The sequence below is a fragment of the Leucopleurus acutus genome (assembly GCF_964270905.1).
Source record: "Leucopleurus acutus genome assembly, chromosome: 4".
NCBI classification, from domain to species: domain Eukaryota; kingdom Metazoa; phylum Chordata; class Mammalia; order Artiodactyla; family Delphinidae; genus Leucopleurus; species Leucopleurus acutus.
Genome location: NC_139146.1, coordinates 60,147,604 through 60,168,669, shown reverse-complemented (window position 1 = coordinate 60,168,669; position 21,066 = coordinate 60,147,604).

Below are 21,066 nucleotides of genomic sequence, written 5' to 3'. Positions count from 1 at the left end.
CAGAAAGTGCCAGTGTGCCTAGCCTAGGTATCCAAGTCTCAAGTTGATGGGGTAAATATGTTTATTTTGTATGCCATTAAAGACTGATTTTTGTTTGTTATGCAACATTATTATTACAATAATAACTGATGACACATATAACTGACAGAACACTAAGTAATCAAAGATTTTAGGAGTTTCTTTGTATCTATTACAAAGAAAAAAGTGAAAGAACCCCCGAAAAAGAAGTCTAATGGACAATAAGCTTAAAAGGATGTGTAATATTAGAAATCAGAGGAATTCAAATTTAAATTACAAAGAGATACTATTATATATCTATCAGATTGGCAAAAAATTTAAAAGTCTGACATCATGAATTAGCAAGAAAGTTCCAAGCAGTGGGGACTCTCCTTACCGTTGGTGAAAGTATAAATTGCTATAACTTTGGAAAATAATTATCATTTATTTATTACCTAATGAGGTTAAAAATCCATATACCTAATATCTAATCAATTTTACTTCTAACTATAGATCCTTTGAATTTCTATAAAAATTTCAGAATCAGCTTGTAAATTTATATTTTCAAAAACCTAGAGATTTAGATTGGGGTTGCATTGCACTGATAGATAAATCTGAAGAGAACTGATATTTTCACAGTATTGAATTTCAATCTATACCATATATATTTCTATTTATTTAGGTTTTTCTTTTATTTCTCTCAGCAATGTTTCATAGTTTTCACTATGGAAGTCTTACGTTTTGTTAAATTTATCCCTCAGTATTTCATGTTTTGGGATACTATTGTAAAAGGTATTTTTAAATTTTTATATTCAAATGCTACATAATAGTGAATGTATGTGTGTATTGTATGTGAGGGTGTATGTACATATGTATGTGAGTGTATGTATATACAAATGCAGTTTAGAGTATCCTTGTTTTTAATCTCAATTGCTCAGAACTGCATAAATATACTCCTTAGTTCATGGTACAGTCTCACAAGCTCATCACTGATCCCTGCATAGCATATATATTCCATGTATATATGTATGTATTTTTTACAATATAATAACTACCCTCTAATCCACCTCCCAAAAGAAGACTTCACTGGCATTAAACTATACCTAATCATATGGTCTCCTGCCTTCAAAACCCTACAGACTGCTTGTTCACAATCAAGGTACCCTTCATTGGAAAAAGGTAAGTAAAGGGATGGAGAAGGTGAAGAATTTGGGAGAGGACTGGAGAGGGTGAGGAAGTTCACTTGATTTCTTAAGTTTAGAAACAGTCTGAGTCAACTTTTCATCTACAGTTGGGAGGGAAGTAATTTTCTCAATGTTAAGCTTAGAGTCCTCTCGATACCAATTAAAATATGCTTCCCACTCATTTTGTCTAACTCTGATATTTTTTCTAGCGGTGTATGAAGATAGATTCATTTGGGAATTTTGAGAACTCCCCACCTTGGACAATGTAAATTTAAATAGTCCCAGGTTAAATGGACCCATTTAGATAAATAGTTACAGGACGGGGATCCACAGGTGTTAAATATAAAGCTGGCAGAGGTTCCTTGGTGGGGGGTGGGGAGAGGGTGCATCTTCCTTTAAATTCTTCCTGTAAGAACTTCTCATTATTCTGAGAACTCACGAAAAGTAGAAAGAAATCCTGAAACCCAAATCTCTTACCAATCGGTGAAGACAGAAAACCTAAATCACAAGATGGAAAAACCTTGAACCCGAATCTTGAGATAGAAAAACCTAAAAGAAATCCTCAAATAAAGACCTGAACCTCAACCAAATGGGAGGTTCGGATCCAGGAGCACTCACCCTGCAGCTCTGATGCAATTGAAGAGAAGGCTGGACACAATGGGTTCGTGTAGGTACCATACGTAGAGTCAGAAAAGGTGCTGGACGGCTGAGTGGGGGGTCACTCCAGATCCTGCCAACTACGCCAGCTATGTTCACCAAAATTTCAGAAACGGAGACCTGACTAAAATAAAGAGGTGTTTATTGGGGGACTTGTTAGGACTGCTGCCCCAGAGACACAGATTCAAGAAGCACTTAAATTGTGTTCTCCCAGACTACAAAATGGAGGAAGCTATAAAGGCAAAAGCTGCAATGCCACAGTTTGTTTCATAAGTTGTTTGTCAATAATTATAATTGGAGCTGGCAAGAAGTGAGGGTTCTTGTTAAGCAACAGTTGGCTGGAGTCTGAAATGACTGCATAGTTACAAGGGGGAACCTTGAGACCATAAGGCTGCAGCTTATAAATGTCATCCTGAATATGGCATGTGGTGTCCTTGGGTTTGGTACAGTTCAAAGAAAGTTCATGTCCTCAGTGGTGCAGGAATGTGTCTGATCCCAGAACCTCAGTGGCTGCCTGATTCCATTTTTGTATGCCTGAATGTTAACTTTTATGGTTAAAAAAGGAGAGGGGAAGTCTTTAATGATGCAATTAAGGATCTTGAAATGGGGAGATTATCCTGGATTATCTAAGCAAGCTGGTAATAAAGGCAATTAAGTGTAACCTTAAAAGAGGAAGATAGAGAGAGATTTGACATACACACAGGAATAGGTAATATGAAGACAGAGCAGAGAGAGATTTGAAGATTCTGACCTTGGAGACTGGAGTGATGTGAACATAAGCCAAGGAATGCTGACAGCCACCAGACGATGTAGGAAGCAAAGAATGGATTCTCCCCTAGAGCATGCAGAGGGAGTGTGACCCTGTGAACATTTTGATTTTGGTCCTGTGATACTGATTTTGGGCTTCTGATCTCCAGAATGATGAGAAAACAAATTTCTGTTGTTTCAGGCCACCAAGTTTGTGGTAATTTGTTACAACAGCTACAGGAAACTTATATAGCAGAATATAGGGTTGTATGGCGTGGGCTATGTGGCCCTTTTGGATACTCTGGTCAAGGAAGTCCTTGCTGCTCAAACCTAAAGTCTAAGAGCATGGAGACGGGATTGCAGGAGACCAGGGTTGTTTGGGAAGACCAGCTATCATGGGAGAACCACCAAGAGATGATAGCTGAGTTAGAGGGGGATTAAAGGTTTGGCAGTGAAGCTGCTGACAATCTGAGAGATTCAAGAGACATTTAGGAGACAAAGCCTACAATTCTTCTTACTACCCTGGATGTGAAAAATGAACAAGAGAGTTAAGAAGGATTCCCAGCTTGAGCAAGGAATGAGGTAATTGTTCCTGCCAACCATGGGAATTGGAGACATCAAGAAGAGGCTCTGTGAATTTTTGTGGGCATAAGACCTGAAAATATTTAGTTTTTTTGTTTGTTTGTTTTGTTTTTTGCGGTATGTGGGCCTCTCATTGTTGTGGCCTCTCCCGTTGCGGAGCACAGGCTCCGGACGCGCAGGCTCAGCGGCCGTGGCTCACGGGCGCAGCCGCTCCGCAGCATGTGGGATCTTCCCGGACCGGGGCACAAACCCGTGTCCCATGCATCGGCAGGCACACTCTCAATCACTGCGCCACCAGGGAAGCCCAAATATTTAGTGTTTTAAGATGACTTTGAATAATTTGAATAAAGAGTTGTTGAACAGTCATTTGGATTTATGAGTCTGAAAGCTCACAAGAAATGTCTAAGCTGGAGATGCAAGGTTTGGTCATTAAAACAATAAAATTAAAAGATGGAAGGTTTGGACAATGAAACAAGAAACTATTGGGAAGTGATGCTGCTCTAAAGCCCTCCTAGCCCTGGTTAACACATTCTCACAATGGAATCAGAACTAGCTGGTAGTGGTATCAACACCCACCCCGCTTCAGCACACGGCAATCACCCTGCTCTCCCTCTTAGTGAAAAATAACGGTTTCTTTAAATAGTTGCATAAGGAAGCATTATCTTCTCCTCCAGCTTTATCTGGAGTAGCCCTCTGATGCCCAAACCCCTCTCATGGATGAGGGAATTTCTGAAACACCTCTTCAGAACTGTGCAAGACCACCTCCCGCACAAGGCTGATTGTGGGATGAGGTCCTCCTGCATACTTCTCACAGGACAAGTCTTATAAAACCAAGTTAAGGAAGATAACCATGTTGTTCACAGAACGATCATCATTATGAAACTCCTGTTAGACACTCACAATGCATAAGTCCTTATTAAAATGCAGATTTGGATAGGATCTGTGCCTAGGCTTAATTATATACTATACTATGATTAATGAAAATATGATTCTTAAACACCATGCAAAAATGATTTTTCATCTAGCCCACATTCTTAGCTCCTGAAAGTCATCCACTCATTCATTAATTTATTCAGCAAGTAGTTACCGAACAAGGTACCAGAAGAAAAAAAGTCACTGTCCAAAACGGTAGAGGAGAATTGACTTGTAGACATGTAACCTCAGTACAAGGCAATACATAAACGAGAAGCAGGAGGCGCAGCATGGCAAAAAAAAAACCCCAAAAAATGCTACAGACCTCACAAACCAGCCTCTATTTCAGAGGTCCCCAGATTTTGAATTTTATTGACCCTTACCATTACAACAATAACAAAATCTTAGGTGTTGCCAACCTTCCATTTTGCCAAATAATAAAACTTTAAAAATTACCCTCATAATTTCTATCATTTTGTGAGATAACTTTCCTGAACTTTTTTTTCTTTTCCTGTTAGAGAGACAACTTCCCCAGCCTGTGGCAGCCTCAGAAGGGGATATATGAAGCCTTCGGGGAAGGCTGATCTAACCAGCTGTACGCAATAGCCCTGGGGAGATTCTTCTCTTGTTTCCACACACTATCAATCAATCATCAGCAACTCCTGCCAGTTCTACTTTCAAAATATGACCAGGTTCTAAGCGTGTCTCCTTACCTCCATTGCTTCCACCCTGTTCCAAGCCACCTTGTTCATCTCTCTCCAGGGTGCAGTTGCCTCTGACCTGCCTTCCCTGTCTTTCCCCCTCAGACTATTCTCAGCACATCACTTAGAGAGATACCTGTTAAAAGTCAGATCATGTGACTTCTCCACCCAAAATCCTCCAAAGGCATCCCATTACACTCATGATACTACCCCAAGCCCTTACCATGATCTACAAGGTCAATAAAATCCATCCCCACTATCTCCTATCACAGTCTCCCTCACTCTGCCCCAGACACACAGGCTCCTTGTTTTTTCACACACACCGAGCACATTCCACTCCAGGGCCTTTATACTTGCCGCTTATTGTCTGGATACCGTTTTGGCTACGGCTTCGCTTATTCTGGTGCTCAGCTCAAATGTTACACTATCAGAGAGATCTCTTTTGTTTTGGGAATCACCTGTGGCTCCAGAACACTCAGTAAGGATTTGACCTCCACCCTATTACGATCATTCATGCTAGTTGTTGGTGTTCTGACTTCTACTTGGAATCCTGGGAGACTCCCATGCCAGAGCTTCTCAAACTTTAATGCGCACATGAACCAGAAAGACGACTACCCTGTGCTTCTCACACTGCAACATGCAAATTCACTTGCAGATTCTGACTTAGATTCTGCATCTCAAACACATGTCCAGGAGATGCTGCTGCTGCTGTCCCCCTCCCATATTTTAAGCGGCAGTGTTCTGACTTAGGTGAGGAAACTCTGCCCCTCACCCCAGACATACAGGCCGAAGGCTGGACCCCCACCTCTCTCTTCCCTACCTGTTTACAAGTTACTCCATCAGTCAGAGGGCGGTCAGCTCTTCCAGCCCCACGGATCTAACGACATGTCAGCTGAGTCGCCTTGGGGTACCGGCCTGTGGGGTCAACACTTGGCGGGACTGAGACGACTGCTCGCGGAGCTTTACGAACGCCGCGGCTCTTTCCCACGCATGCGCACCACGCTCACCACGCCCACCACGCTCACGACCGCGCACCACGCACCGTCCGCGCCGCGCACCGCACGCACCACGCAGGTTCAAGGCGGCACCGCGGTGTAACCTGTTGTCAGCCCTCGGCGCACAAAGGGACCTGTATAAGTTGAGAAAGCAGAGAAAACCAGAAAACCGTGAGACGAAATGAGGTCTGTGTGTTGAGATCTGAAGAATGGGAGGGTTGGGGCAGGTGGAGAACGCAGGTGGTGTCTCTGACTGGGGAACAGGAAGTAAAAAGGAGCCGCTCACATTCAGGGACGGTAGGGTGGTAGAGCAGTGGGGGAACACTGTGATCTGAATGATCAAAACCCCAACCTGGGTACATTTAAATTGTCTGTTAAAAAGTTACAAAATAATAAGTACTTTGTTTCAATAAAATGACAATTTTAGGGAAGCATATATTGTTAAAAAAAAAGAAAGAGAATGAAGGAAAGGGAAGAAAAAGCTCCTTCCTGTTCGCTGGAGGAAGGAAGAGTTCCTCCAAGTTCCCTTGGAGAGGGAACTGCCCTTCAAGAACTTTTAAGGGAATCCTCTACGTTGTTTCGCACCTGGTTATTTCAACAAAATATACTGGATCTGTTTATGGGCCGATAGTTTAAATTCAATTGTATAACATTCTCAAAATGTCAAAATTACAGATGATAGAGGTGGAAAGCACATTAGTGCTTCCACATTAGGGGTATGGAGGTGGATGTGACTACAGAGGTAGCATAAGGGAGAACTTGTTTTTTTTAATGGAATAGTTTTGTATTTTGGATGCCCTTAATTGTACGTAATGAATGTCATAGAACTATACACACATATTGTGCCAGCATCAAATTCCTGGTTATAATTATGTAATATGTCACCATTGGGAGAACTGGGTAAAGAGTACATTGGCCCTCTCTGTACTGTCTTTGCATCTTTCTGTAAATCTTCAATTATTTTATAATAAAATAAGTCTAAAAAGTTATAAATCTGGAACTGAGGAAATCACTATAAAACAGTTTCCCAGGGCTACTGAGCTCTTTATGAATCATTTATCAAGATAAGCCCCTTCTGGCTTGTGGACAATGGTAGAATTCTCTGTTCCCAGGGACGTAAGTGTCAGCTCAGAGAACATTTCCAAAATTCTTCCAAAATGTGCTTTCCCCAGTGAACATTTTCTCTGATAAATGACTGCAAGTCCATCGGGGAAGACTGGAAGGAAGCTGTACTTATGGAGTTCTCTCAGGGTTCTTTCAAAATGAAACCCAGCCTCAGCTTCTTTGAAGAAATTCTGTATCTATGAATTGCCTCAGGGCTGGGAATTACATCAGGGCCATTTAAGGAAATTCAAATTAGTCTCCAGAATTAGAGGGCTCCCTCCTCCCCCCTCTCCCCAACTCCAGTTAAGTTAATCAAAGAAGATCTTGGTGAGACTTAGTCCTAGGCCTCATACCACTGGTTGGCCAAAGATTCATGAAGTTGATGTTCTGATTACAAATGCAAGTAGTTGGCTGTTAGAGAAACCAAGACAGTGTTGCTTTAGCAATTTTGTGTTACTGCTTTGTTTCTGCCACTCCAGGAATCCATCAATCGATTCCAAATAGAGAATCTACTTCAGTGGTAGCATTTCTTCTATAACAATAGAACCGTTTTAAGGAACTGTAAGGCTGATATTCTACTCATCAGTGTATTTCTCAGTGCTTTGGAAAATACAGTGTTCTCTGAATTCTCTCAGGGACATAGGTAGGAGGTGAATGTTGTATCACATGTAATTCATTAACTCCAACATTTCAATTCTCTAAGTGTTTGGATATCTTCCTCTGTATTTTATCATGGAATCAACTTCCAATAAAATAAACCACTAATAACTTCCAGATTAAGCCAAGAAATGAATCAGCAGTTGAAACCACTCCTAGCTTTTCAAACTAGTAGATTGATTCAGAAATTTCTGGCAAGTGTTCCACATTAATAAATTTGGCCTAATATACTATTATTTTCTTCTCCATCTAGCAATCTAAAAATATCCACACATAACTCCTAGGTTCCTGGCCTGAATGTATGAGCCAAATCTTGCAATTATGTTGGTGTATAAACCATTTTATACAAGTTTTGGTTTTGCAGTTTCTCTCTTGGAACATCTTGAGTGTGATGTATATTGTAGATCTGGTGGCAATAAAAGAAGATAAGAAAGGAGTATGAGGGGAATTTGCATTCTCATCAATGCTATTTCCTCATGTGGATTCATTATATTTGTTTGAAAAAAAGGCTAGAAAGCCTTATCATATTTTGCCAGAGGTTTTTGGAGAGGTTTTAGAATCATGTTCCTGTCACTCAAATCCTATCAAATGACCTGTTTCCAAATTTCACTATCCCACTTTCATTTAATAGGTGTCCTAATTTTTAACATATTTGAAAAGGCTACATGTTCGATCTACACTTATTATGGATTGAATTGTGTAACTCAAAAAATATATGTTGAAGCCATAACTCTCAGTACCTCAGAATATTCCCTTATTTGGAAATAGGTATACTTTACAGAGAGAATAAAGTTAAAATGAGCTTATTAGGGTGGGCCCTAATTTAATGTGACAGGGGTCCTTATAAAAAGGGGGAAATTTGGACACAGAGACAGGCATGCAACAGAGGGAAGGCATTGTGAAGACACACAGGGAGAATTCAGTCATGTGACTGGAATGATGCATCTACAAGCCAAGGAACGCCAAGGATTGCTATCAAATAATAGAAACCAGAAGAGGCAAGGAAGGATTCTGCTCCAGAGCTGTCAGAGAGAACATGACTCTCTTGACACCTTAATTTTGTACTTCTAGCCTCCAGAACTGGGATACAGTAAACTTCAGTTGTCTTAAGCTACCGTTTTTTAGGACTTTGTTAGGGCAACCCTAGGAAACTAATGCAGTGCCATAATTCACCAAACTGAAGGGTTAGATTTTAGTTTTGAATTTATACCTATGTGAACCTTGCCGTTAACGATAAATGATTACTTTATTGAAAAAGAAAATCCTGGTGTTCTCACCAGGCTTTGAGGTGAGAATTTAAATCTTGAGCTGGTCACCATCTTTGTAGCATAGTAGAAACTGCCAGCCCTCCCTCCCTCCCTCAACCCTACTGCCCTGTGAGAACATTGTCATGATCATCTGTCCTAATACCACTACATCTCTTAAAGCTTAGCTCTCAATAGGCAATTCATTTCAGGCAACCTTAGGTAATATTTAAACTAAGTATTTTGCCACTGCATGCCATGGATTATTAGTGTCTTGCCTTTTTGTGTTAATTGACTCCTCACTGACTTAATCTCAACCTTGTGAAATCACTAATCCTAAATATCCCTGAGAGTGTCTTTTTTTGCAAGCACCTTTGTAACCAATTACTGTATTGCTTATAATTCTTTAGTTTCAGACAATAATACGCATGCTAATTTATGAAGAAAGGGTCATATTAAATAATTTTCAGAATCTCCCAAATAGGCAAAGTTTAAGTACTGCATAGCTCGGAATATGTATATATATATATTTGTTTTTCTAGTTATAAATAACAATGAGATACACTATAATACTCTTCTAAATATTTCTTCTAAAGATTCTTCTGGAAATTCCATTGATGTACCACCACATTACTCAATATCTGAGATTCTAGGGAGGCTAGGAAAGATAACAGAAAAGGTAGCCTAGCATAGTGGTTTAGAGCATGGACTCTGGAGCAGGACTAGCTAAATTCAAATCTTGCTTTCACCATTCATTAACCCTGTGACCTTGGCCTTGTTAGGATATCAGCTGTGCTTCAGTTCCCTCCATCTACAAAAAAGTAATAGTGCCTATCCCCTAATGTTGTCATGAAGATTAAATGAATGAATATTAAAAACATCTGATACTCATCAAGCATTAGCTAAAAGCTTGTGAAATAGGAGATGAATAAGTAAATAGGGATTGAACACTATAATGTCTGCCTGATTTGTTCCAGATAAAACTACTCCAACCATGCTAGAAAGATAAATCAATTTATTGTGAACATTTTAAATTTTCTGCTTTCCAGTCTCATGTGTGTGTTCCATCTTCTACACATCTAGAATCCTGGCAGCAAGTAAGTTTGAGAAATACGGTTTTTAGATTTAGAGTATCCATATTGCAAATGCACAGGTCATTTCATACTGTGCATGGTACCCAGCGACAGCCTCTTCCCACCCAGACATCACTGTGTTTGGATAATAGAGAGCATGTGATACAAAACCCCATAACTGCCTAAATCTCTTGGAGAAGAATTTCTAAAACATATTACATAATAAAAATATTACAAGATCAGAATTTAGGAAAATTCACTCAAACATCTTTGTAAATCAGAAACTCATTCCCAGCTGCGTAACTGACATCCCCAAGATCAAATTCCAACTCTCTGCTAAATGCAGCAAGCAGCAGCTCCAGGAACTTGTTTATAGTGACTCCCCTTGGCACATAAATTTCCTTGGCCATATTGCTGTTTCACAAAGACCATGTTTGGGGAAAAGTAAATTTTGAAAACATTGTTTTTAACGTAAAGTTCAGTCTGGCTAGCCTATGGTGGGCTCGTACTGTTGGTACAGAATGATTATTGATCTAGCTAAAACTTTTTGCTCTGGTTTCTCATGATTTCTGCCATGTGTGATAATACACACAAAAGTTGTCAGAATGTTTCCAGTGCTGAGTTTTTCAATTATTGCTGTCTTTATCTTGTGGCCTGTGACCAGGAACAGTCAACCTGGTCTTAGCACACCTTCAATCCAATACGACTATGCCCCTATTAAGCTAAAACCCAAAACACTAAGAACACCAAATGCTGGTGAGGGTGGAGCAATAAGAGCTCATTCATTGCTGGTGGAAAGATAGAATTAAATATCCACTCTGGAAGACAGTTTGGCAGTTTCTTACAAAGCTAAACATAGCCTTGCCTATAATCCAGCAGTTGCAGTCCTAGGCACTTGCTGAAATGAGTTGAAAACTTATGTACACGTGAGAACCTGCACACAAATGTTTGTATTATAGTTTATTCATAATCTCCAAAACATGGAAACAACCAAGATATCCTTCAATAGGTGAATGGAAAAACAAACTGTGGTACATCCGTACAATGAAATATTATTCAGCACTAAAAGAAATGATCTCTCAAGCTGTGAAAAGACACAGAGGAACTTTAAATGCAGATTGCTAAATGAAAGAAGTCAGTCTGAAAAGCCTGCATACTGTATGATTTCAACTACAGGACATTCTAGAAAAGGCATTACTACCAAGTTAGTAAAAAGATCAGTGGTTGCCAGGGGTTGGGAGGAAGAAGGGAGGAAAGAATAGGTTGAGCACAGGGAAATTTGCAGGCAGTGAAATTATTCTGTATGATCCTGTAGTTGTGAATATATGACAGTATGCATTTGACAAAACTCATAGTGGATTCTAAAATAAACTATAGGTTTTTAATAATGTATCAATATTGGTTCATCAATTGTAACAAAAGTACACATCAGTGTAAAAGACTAATATTAGAGGATTTTGATGGGGCAAGGAGAAGGGAATATATTAGAACTCTGTACTTTCTGCTCAGTTTTTCTGTAAATCTTTAGCCACTCTAAAAAGAAAGTCTGTTAATTAAAAAAAATAAAATACACAGTGCCTATACAAATGATCATGCTACAAAAAGAACTGTGTTTATTCATTTAACCTCAACTACAATGTTTATTTAAATAAACCTATTGGTCAGTAACAGGATAATAACTAGATTTCTATAGAATGTCTGCAATGTCAGTAATCTTTTTTGAGAATATTACTTGACAAAAGTTAAAATTAAATATGTGCTAATTTTCATAAGAAACATTTTTTAAATCAGTGAGCTGAGGTTATAGTTCAACTGAAGAACAAATGAATCATTACTGCATCACAATAACATTCGCAATAATGTACAGTTTTTATAAAATATTTTCACAAATATATTCTCACTTAATCCTGACAGTAATCCATTTGAAGTTGATTCTGTTTTATCTGAAGTTGTTGCTGTTTTCTGTATTTGAAAAATGGATCAACGTTCATTCTGAAAGATTCTTGGACAAATGGTGGTACACCCCAATCATGATTGTGATCTGTATTTCCTAAGCCCAGGACAAGTGAACCTGCCTTCTCACACTGCTTCCATCTTCATTAATAGGAAGTTCAAGAGCAGAGCTAGTGTCTTCAGTGAACTTGGGAAAGGAGAGGAGTACATAATACTGTTGTTTGAACAGCTTATTATTACACAAGTGAATTGCAGTGCTTGCTAACTAATGTGTACTTAGCAATATGTGCCATTTGTTTTGAAAGTCTCAGAATACCTCACAGAATCTTTAAACTTTCTGCAAGCTCCATATACATAAATATGTATCAGTTTTTTTAAAATGGCTTCAAAACAGCATGAACTTCTGTATTATTGCCTCTGAAAGTATTTACAATGTAAAACACAACTGGTTTAATTATATGCTGACTGCTGAAACCATTACATATACAAGTATCATCCTAAATATTTAAACAATTTCTTTCCAAATTTTAAATAAGCAAATAAAAAGAAAAGCAGGGAGATTCATTGAAATCTCAAGATTAAAAAATGTTCTCAGTGTAGGGTTGCCAGATAAAATACAGGGCACCAGCTAAATTCGAATTTAAGATAAATAATGGATTGTTTTTTAGTGTAAGTATTTAGTATAAGTATTATGGAGATATTTATACTAAAACATTATCCATTCTGTATCTGATTTTCAAATTTAACTGTGTATTGTCTATTTTTATTTCCTAAATATAGCAGCCCTATCTCAGAGAAAAATCCTCTTTATATCTATGAATTTTTTACTAAGTCCTGCTGTTAAAAATCAGTGACTAAAAAGATTAAACAAGAATGTGTGGAAAGTAAGTGTCAGGAGTTAAGAATGAGACTGAGAGCCTTTAAGGAATTGGCTCACACAATTAAGGAAGCTAACAGTGCAAAATCTACAGGGCAAGCCAGCCGGCTGGAAATTCATGTAGGAGATAATGTTGTGGTCTTGTTAGGACAGGCCAAAGGGCTGAAAGCTCAGGCAGGGTTTCAGTGTTGCAACCTAGATGCAGAATTTCTCCTTCTTCAGGAAACTTCAGTCTTTTGGTCTTAAGTCCTTGCTCGAAATGATTGAATGAGGCCCATTCACATTATGGGGCATAATTTGCTTTACTTAAAGTTACAGATTGTAAATGTTAATCACATCTTAAAAATACCTTCACAGCAACATCTAGACTAGCGTTTGACTGAGCTTAAAATTAAGCTTAAAATTAAGCTTAAAATTAAGAAAATTAATCAACACACTAATCTAGGCACTACTGTAATGGATTTTGAAGATGCAATTAAGATCCTAAATCAGCTGATCCTAAGATAGGGTGAATATTGGGGTAAGCCTGACATAATTACATGAGGCCGTTAAATCTGGGTTAAGTGGTCAAAAAAGGAAGTATGATATGTTTAAATCATGAATGGCATTTGAGCCATGAGAAATTTTCCATTGCTGGCTTTGAAGAAGAATGAGGCCCATGGCAAGAGGGCAGGTGGCCTGGCCCCTAGGCCCCTAGGCACCAAATGCTCCAGCTGACAGCAAGAAAATGGAGACCTCAGTTCTACAACCATAGGGCAATGAATTCTGCCAACAATCTGAATGAGCTCTCAAGCAGAATCTTCCTCCAAGCCTCCAGATGAGAACAGCCTGTCTGACTCTTCAGTGCTGCAACATAAAAACCCTATCTTGTAATAACCTGAGCAAAGAACCCAGTCATGCCTTGCTGGACTCTGACCTAGAGAATTATAAGCTGATAAATAGGTGTTACTTTAAGCTACTGTCTGTGGTAATTTGTTAGGCAGCAGCAAACTGATACACACTATTTATATTTTATTATAAATAGATTATCTTGAATCCTCTATATTCATGGAAATTGAATATGTTAAATATATAATATTATACATTATGCAGTGTAAATATAATTTATGTTTACATATGCGTGTGTATATATATCCCTATTTTTTTGAAAATTTAACATACACATTTTTCTTTAACTTGTCTTAATTATCTTCCTAATATAAACTGGATATATTGCCTTCTTAGCTCAGGGAACTCTATGCATTATATGGTGGTTAACGGTGCAGCATGTGGAGCCAGGCTGCCTGATTCAAATCCCAGCTTTGACACTTCCATGTTGTGCAACTTTAGGCAAATTAATTTTTCTAGTGTCAGTTTTCTCTTCTGAAACATAGGGACAATAAGGCTGCTGTGAATTCAGCAAGACCTGTGAAAACACCTGGAACAATTCATACATAGCACATAGCTCTCGAAAATGTTAGCAAGTAGTGCTATTCCTCTTAAATTTTTAAATTGTACAAATAATATACAAATGCATTCTCTTGTAATAAGAAAAGGAATACTGACACATATAAGGATAAAGAGTGAAAGTACTGTCCTCACTCTACCCACGATAATGTTCTCTTACCTGCATCAGTAACTTACTCTGAATTTTTACAGCTTTACAGTTTACTGTGTTACCTCATGTAACAAGTCCTTCATATTGATTTGATATTCTTGCATATTTTCCTGTGTAAAGATATTAGTTGATATTTTTCAGTATGTAGTTAGCTTGTTGAACCCATCAAACATCCCATTGAAAGTTTTTTTTTTAATTCATTGATTTATTAGATTAATTTGGGGAGAAGAGTCATTTTCATATAGTGATACTTTTTCATGGATTTGAATTTCTACACAGAAGTATTATATTGAGCAGAACCTCAAGGGAAAGAAACAATGTGAGCAAATAAATTAATAAATGATCTAATAGTTGACATTTTCAAATTCCCTCCACCTAAAACTGGCAGATAATTCATTATGACATTTGTGCTGATCTGTTTTAGTTACTAAGAAATCTATGTGATCTATATGTGTTCAAATTAATACCTTGAGTTACACTGGTAAAGCATTGGGAAACTAGTGTTAGAAATCTATGTCATGTTTACTACCATAAAATTTGTTTCTAATTAGAAAAAGAAAAAATTGTGGAAACAATTTTTTTATTTATTTGTAGCTTTTATTTTTTTTAGAGAAAATTTAGGTTCACAGCAAAATTAAGAGTACTTCCTATATACTCCCAGCCCTCACACATTGTCTGCATTCTCCACTGAGTGGTACATTTGTTAGAATCAGTGAAACTGTACTGATAGATCATTATCATCCAAAGTCCATAGTTTACATTAGGGCTCATTCTTGGTGTTGTCCATTCGTTCTGTGACTTTGACAAATGTGTAATGATGGGTCTCCATCATTATAGTATCATACAGTGCATACAGAGCAGTTTCACTGCCCCAGATAGACTCTGTGCTCAGCCTGTTTATCCCACTGCCTCCCCAACTCCTGGTGACCACTGAGATCTTTTTGCTGTCTCAGTACTTTTGCCTTTCTTAGAATGTTATATAGTTGGATCATACAGTATGTACACTTTTCAGATTGGCTTCTTTCACTTAGTAATATGCATTTAAGGATCCTACATGTCTTTTCATGGCTTGATAGCTCATTTCTTCTTATCGCTGAAAATCCCATAGTATAGACGTACCACAGTTTATGTTTTCATTCACCTCCCAAAGGACATTGTGGTTGCTTCCAAGTTTTGGCAATTATGAATAAATATGCTATAAACATTTGTGTGCAGGTTTTTGTGTGCGTGTAAGTTTTTATCTCCTTTGGGCAAATACCAAGAAGTGTGATTGCTGGCTCATATGATGAAAGTATATTTAATTTTGCAAACTGTCAAACTGTCTTCCACAATATCTGTATCATTTTACATTCTCATCAGCAATGAATAAAAAAGAGTTCCTGTTGCTCCACACCTTTATCAGCATTTAGTATTATCGGTGCTATGGATTTTTGTCATTTAAATAGCCGTGTAATGTTATTGTGTTCTACTTGTTGTCCTTATTTTTTGTTCCTAATTTTTATCTTCCACTCTTTTTTCTGCTTTTTTAGATTATAATTGAGCACTGCATACGATTCCATTTTCTTTCCTTTCTTAGAAAATCAGCTATACTTCTTTTTTACTTTATTTGTGGTTGCCCTAGAATTTGCAACATACATTTATAGCTAATCCAAGTTTACTTTCAAATCACGCCCCCATACCTCACAGGTGGTGGGGGTACCTTATAATAACAACATAATCCTAATTTTTCTCCCTATCCCTTGTCTTATTGCTGTAATTCACTTCATTATATAAGCATATATGTGTGTGTATATATACACACACTATATACATAAGCATACATAATCAAATATATTGTTACTATTATTATTTTAAACAAACTGTTATCTGTTAGACCAATTAAAAGTTTTAAAACAATATCATTTTCTTTCTATTTAAAGTATTTCTTTTAACATTTCTTGCAAAGCAGGACTACTACCAACAAATTCCACCAATTTTTCTTTCTCTGGGAAAGTCTTTATTTCTCCCTCACTTTTGAAGGATAGTTTCTTAGGTACAGAATTCTGGTTTGGTGGTGGGGGGGGGGGGTTGTTTGTTTTCCTTTCATTACTTTCATTATTTCAGTCCACTCTCTTTTCCTTGCACAGTTTCTCGAGTAGAAGTATGTAATTCTTATATTTGTTCCTCTATAGGCAATGCATTTTTCCCCCTTTGGCTTATTTCAGATTTTTTTCTTTATCTTTAATTTTCTGTAGTTTGAAAATTATGTGCCTCTGTGTAGGATTTTTGGTATTTATTCTACTTTGTACTCTCAGAGCTTCCTGGATCTGTGGTTTGGTGCCTAACATTAATTTGAGGAACTTATCAGTTATTAATATTTCTAATATTTCTTCTGCTTTTTTTTCTCCTTTTGATATTCCCATTATATTAATGTTACACATTTTGTAGTTGTCTCATAGTTCTTGGATATTCTGTTCTTTTTTTTCAGTCTTTTTTCTCTTTACTTTTCAGGTTTGGATGTTTCTGTTGAAATATCCTCAAGCTTAGAGAGTCTTTCCCCAGCTGTGTCCAATGTACTAATAAGCTCATCAAAGTAATTACTCATTTCTGTTGCAGTGTTTTTGATTTCTAGTATTTCTTTTTGATTCTTTCTTAGCATTTACATCTCTCTGCCTACATTGCCCATCTGCTTTTGCATGCTATTTTATCCATTAACACCCTTACCATATTAATCATAGTTATTTTAAATTCCCAGTCTGATAATTCAACATTGCTACCATTTCTTGTTCTGATGCTTGCTCTGCCTCTTAAATTGTATTTTTTTTAATCTTTTGGTATGGCTTGCATTTTTTTCTTGATAACTAAACATGATGAACTAGGCAAAAGGGACTGCTATAAATAGTTCTTTAATAATGTGCAGGTAAGGTGCGGGGAGAGTGGAAGTGTTCTGTGGTCCAATGATTAGGTATCAGCCTATGCCTCTGGACTGTGAGCTTCACAAGAATTTCTGGATTTTTTCTCAATCTTTAAATGGGAGAAGCTGGCTCACATGGGCTGGAGTTGTGTTATTTCCCTTCCCTATGTCAGTTAGGCTCTAACAATACAGCAGGTTAGGTTCTGGTTACTAGTTTCACCTGAGCGCAGGCCTTGTTAAGAAGAACAGAGTGCCCTGGCGTATTTCAAAATGGTTCCTTTTCCCTTCTTGCAGGAAGCAGGAGGGGATTTTTCTCCAATATTTACTGTGGGAACCTGGCCAAGCTCCTGGAAGCAAATCTCCCATTATTGTGGGGTACCCCCTCCACTGCCGACTGGTTCTTCATGAAGTTTTTAACTCTCAGAGTTGTCCACACTGAGCCTTCAGCAGTTTGTTGACTACATTTTCAGTTTTCCTATCCTGGCACCGGTTCCTGTGGCAGTTTCACTCTTGAGTCTCTGCTCTGGTAAGTCGTGACTCCCCATGTTCACTACTCTGTCTCTAATATTGGGGTCAGTGTTTTGCTCTGCATCCTCTCCTCTCTTATTGATCCAAGAAGAGTTTTGTTGTTGTTTTTTTTTCCAGTCTCTCTGGTTTTTTACTTGTTGTTAGTTTGAAGTGCTAGCTTCCAGGCTCCTTACATCTGTAACTGAAAAACAGAAATCCTCAATATTTTTTTTAAATTTACTTTTAGAATGATTGAACTTTAATATGTTGATTATAGCACAACCAATAAATACAGTGGATAACTTATAAAATGTTCTAAAGGACTTCCATTTGAATTTAAATGAATGTGATTGCATAATGTGCCTGTTAATTGGACACAGCTTAAGAAAAAACAAAATTATAAATTTGGAATCCTTTAAATTTACAATTTCCTCGTTAGGAACCTTTCCAGTGTTTGAAGAATATATGGTCTCTTATCTAAAAAAGTCACTCCTTTGACATGTGTTTCTTTTCCCTCACCACATTGATATATATCACAACAAAGCATTGAGGTAAGTCATGTGTGAAACAAATACTATTAGCACTCTTAGAATTTAATTATGAAAGTTAAATGTAACACACATGTCTGGTATCAGTGCTAATAAGTGGTACTTTTAACTTTGACAAGTTGATAGGCTTCTTAGTAACAATTTCAGTCAATTGATGGGATAATGGTACACCTGATACCTCAACTTTCTATAACACACAGAATGACTGGACCGTAGATAATTCCACATAGGAGTTAATCTATGCAAAATATCCAGTACATAGTAAAAACGCAGTAAGAATGAACCAGTATTATTTGAAAATATTAGCAGTCCCTGAGAAGTGTGATCCTAACTTGGAGACTAAAAGGTTGAAAGTGTCTTTATTCTGAATAAGAAAAAGACATGTTGTTTAAAGGTATATTTATAGATAGTAAACCACTGATCGATATCACCAGAACAATCCAAACTTCATTCAATTCTTTTTGACTGCTTAATTCTTGTGCCTGCTTCTTTTTTTTAAAAAGGCTTTTATAAAGTAATGTAATAAATTTTGATGATAAATTAGACTTTTACAAATTTTGGTTAAGTAATAATACCAGTTAAAAATATGTTCATATATTATAGCACAGAAATTTGAAGCCTCAATTGACTTTGCTACTTTGTGTTGGATTAGACTCCAAACAGTATTTAGGGGAAAGACTGTGTCTGGCAATTGTACTTGTCAAACACCTATAAGTAGGTAGTGGGGCTTTATAATTAGAAAGGGGAGCAGGTCAAACCTTTCTGTCACCCTAAGGGATGGGCACATGTTATACAGTAAAATAATATTTGGTAAATAAAAAGAATAAATAAATAAAGCTCCAACCCAGTTGATAAAGCATGTGGATCTGTACACATCTATCAATATAGGCTATCAGATCTTCATTTACATTTCAAGATAGGGCCAAGTAGAGAAAATAGAAAAGTTAATAATTTTTTTCTTTTGTTTTTAATGTGACATTTTATCTTCCAGTCTCTCTCAGACTTTAGCCATACTGTGTCCTCTGAAATCAGTGATTTTCATAGTCCATTAAAACTTTCTTGGAACATATAAATCTTTCCCTTTTAAATAAGATTAATGGAGAACCCAATTATTAAAACACACACACACACACACATTTTTCCTAGCAACATAATATACTGAATATGAGAAAAACTAAGCACAATTTCCCCTACATTATCCCTTGCTATGTTTTTTTCAGTTTAACCCTCAGCAAATGGATTTTCATAGGGGAATTAAACACTCATATTGGTACTTTCAAAATTTTGTCCATAGACAGGTTTTTGTATCAGACACAAAACATTAGATGTGTGAAATAAGATAACATGGTACATAAATGCTCTGAGTAAAGTAAGTCATCTGGGAATAGAGTGATTTTCAATCTATTATAAATGTAGCCCAAAATACAAAAGGAGTTTAACTATCTCAAATTTATTGCAAAATCATAGAAATTTGTACACTCATTTTGATATTTAAGTTCAGCCACTTCTTAGTAAATGAGGTAAGATCTAAACATAGTAAACTGTTTTTATCCTTTGCTTTTTAATTGCAGTATAACCCCACAAATTAAAATGAATAACTTTTAAGCATATAGATCACTGTATTTTTAAAACTAAGCATTCCTGCATAAATATCAAATATATCAAGATCTAGAATATTACCAGCCTCCAACATATTCCCTTATGACTTTACTTAGTTACTAGCCCTTCCAAAAGTGTAATCACTCTACTAATATCTACTACCGTAAAAAGGCCCTGCATGTTCTCAAACATAATCGGTGTTCACTATTCTTTCTATGGATTTCATTTTTACTAAACACTGTGAGGTTCATCTGTGTTGTTGTACATAGTTATAGCTTGTTCCTATTAATGTATAATATTCCATTTTAGTAGTAATTCTGAAGTTTTTCATCCTACTTTACCTATTTTACTGTTGTGATAATTTTGGTAATTTCTAGTCTGGGGATGCTACGAATAGTGCTTCCTTAAATATTCTTGCACGTTGGTAACATACACAGATTTCTGTGAAGTGTATACATAAATTTCTAAAATATATCTAAGAATTTAATTGATTCATAAGTATACATATGTTCAGATTTGGTAGATACTGCTAAACAGTTCAAAGTGTTTGTAACAATTTACACTTTCACTAGAAGTGTCTGAGAGTTCCTGTTACTCTATAGCCCTACTAACACTTGGCATTGCTGTTTTTTATTTAGTTGTAATCATTCTAATTCTTTTATAATGATATTTTATTATAGTTTTATCTGTGTTTTGCTAATAACTAAGTATGTTAGGCATATTTTTATAAGCTTACCTTTGGATAACATCTTGTTAAAGTGCCTGTTCAATTGATTTGCTCATTTTTATTTTAGATGTAGTTGTTTATCTCTTCATTATTGATTTGTACTTATTTTTTATGTATTTCTATGAATCTTTAATTGGTTATGTGTGTTGCAAACATCTCACTCTAATCTGTGGAGTGCCATTTACACATTCTTTCAAAATTGTTTTCTAATGAATTAAGAATTTCTTAATTTTAATAAAGTTCAATTTATTCTTTTCTTTCATAGTAAATATTGTGTAATGTTGAGGAAATAGTATGCTTTTTAAATGTCACTCTTCTATGCAATGTGGCAGAAAATTTATTGTTTCACCTTTCAGATTATTTATGATGCATTTAGAATTGATTTTGTATGTGGTGTGAACTAGAAGTCATAATTTTTTTTCCATATGGGACAATTATTCTGATACCGTTTATTAAGAAGGCCATCATTTTCTCTTGTATTGAAACTATTTGTTAATGTAATTCAAGTGATT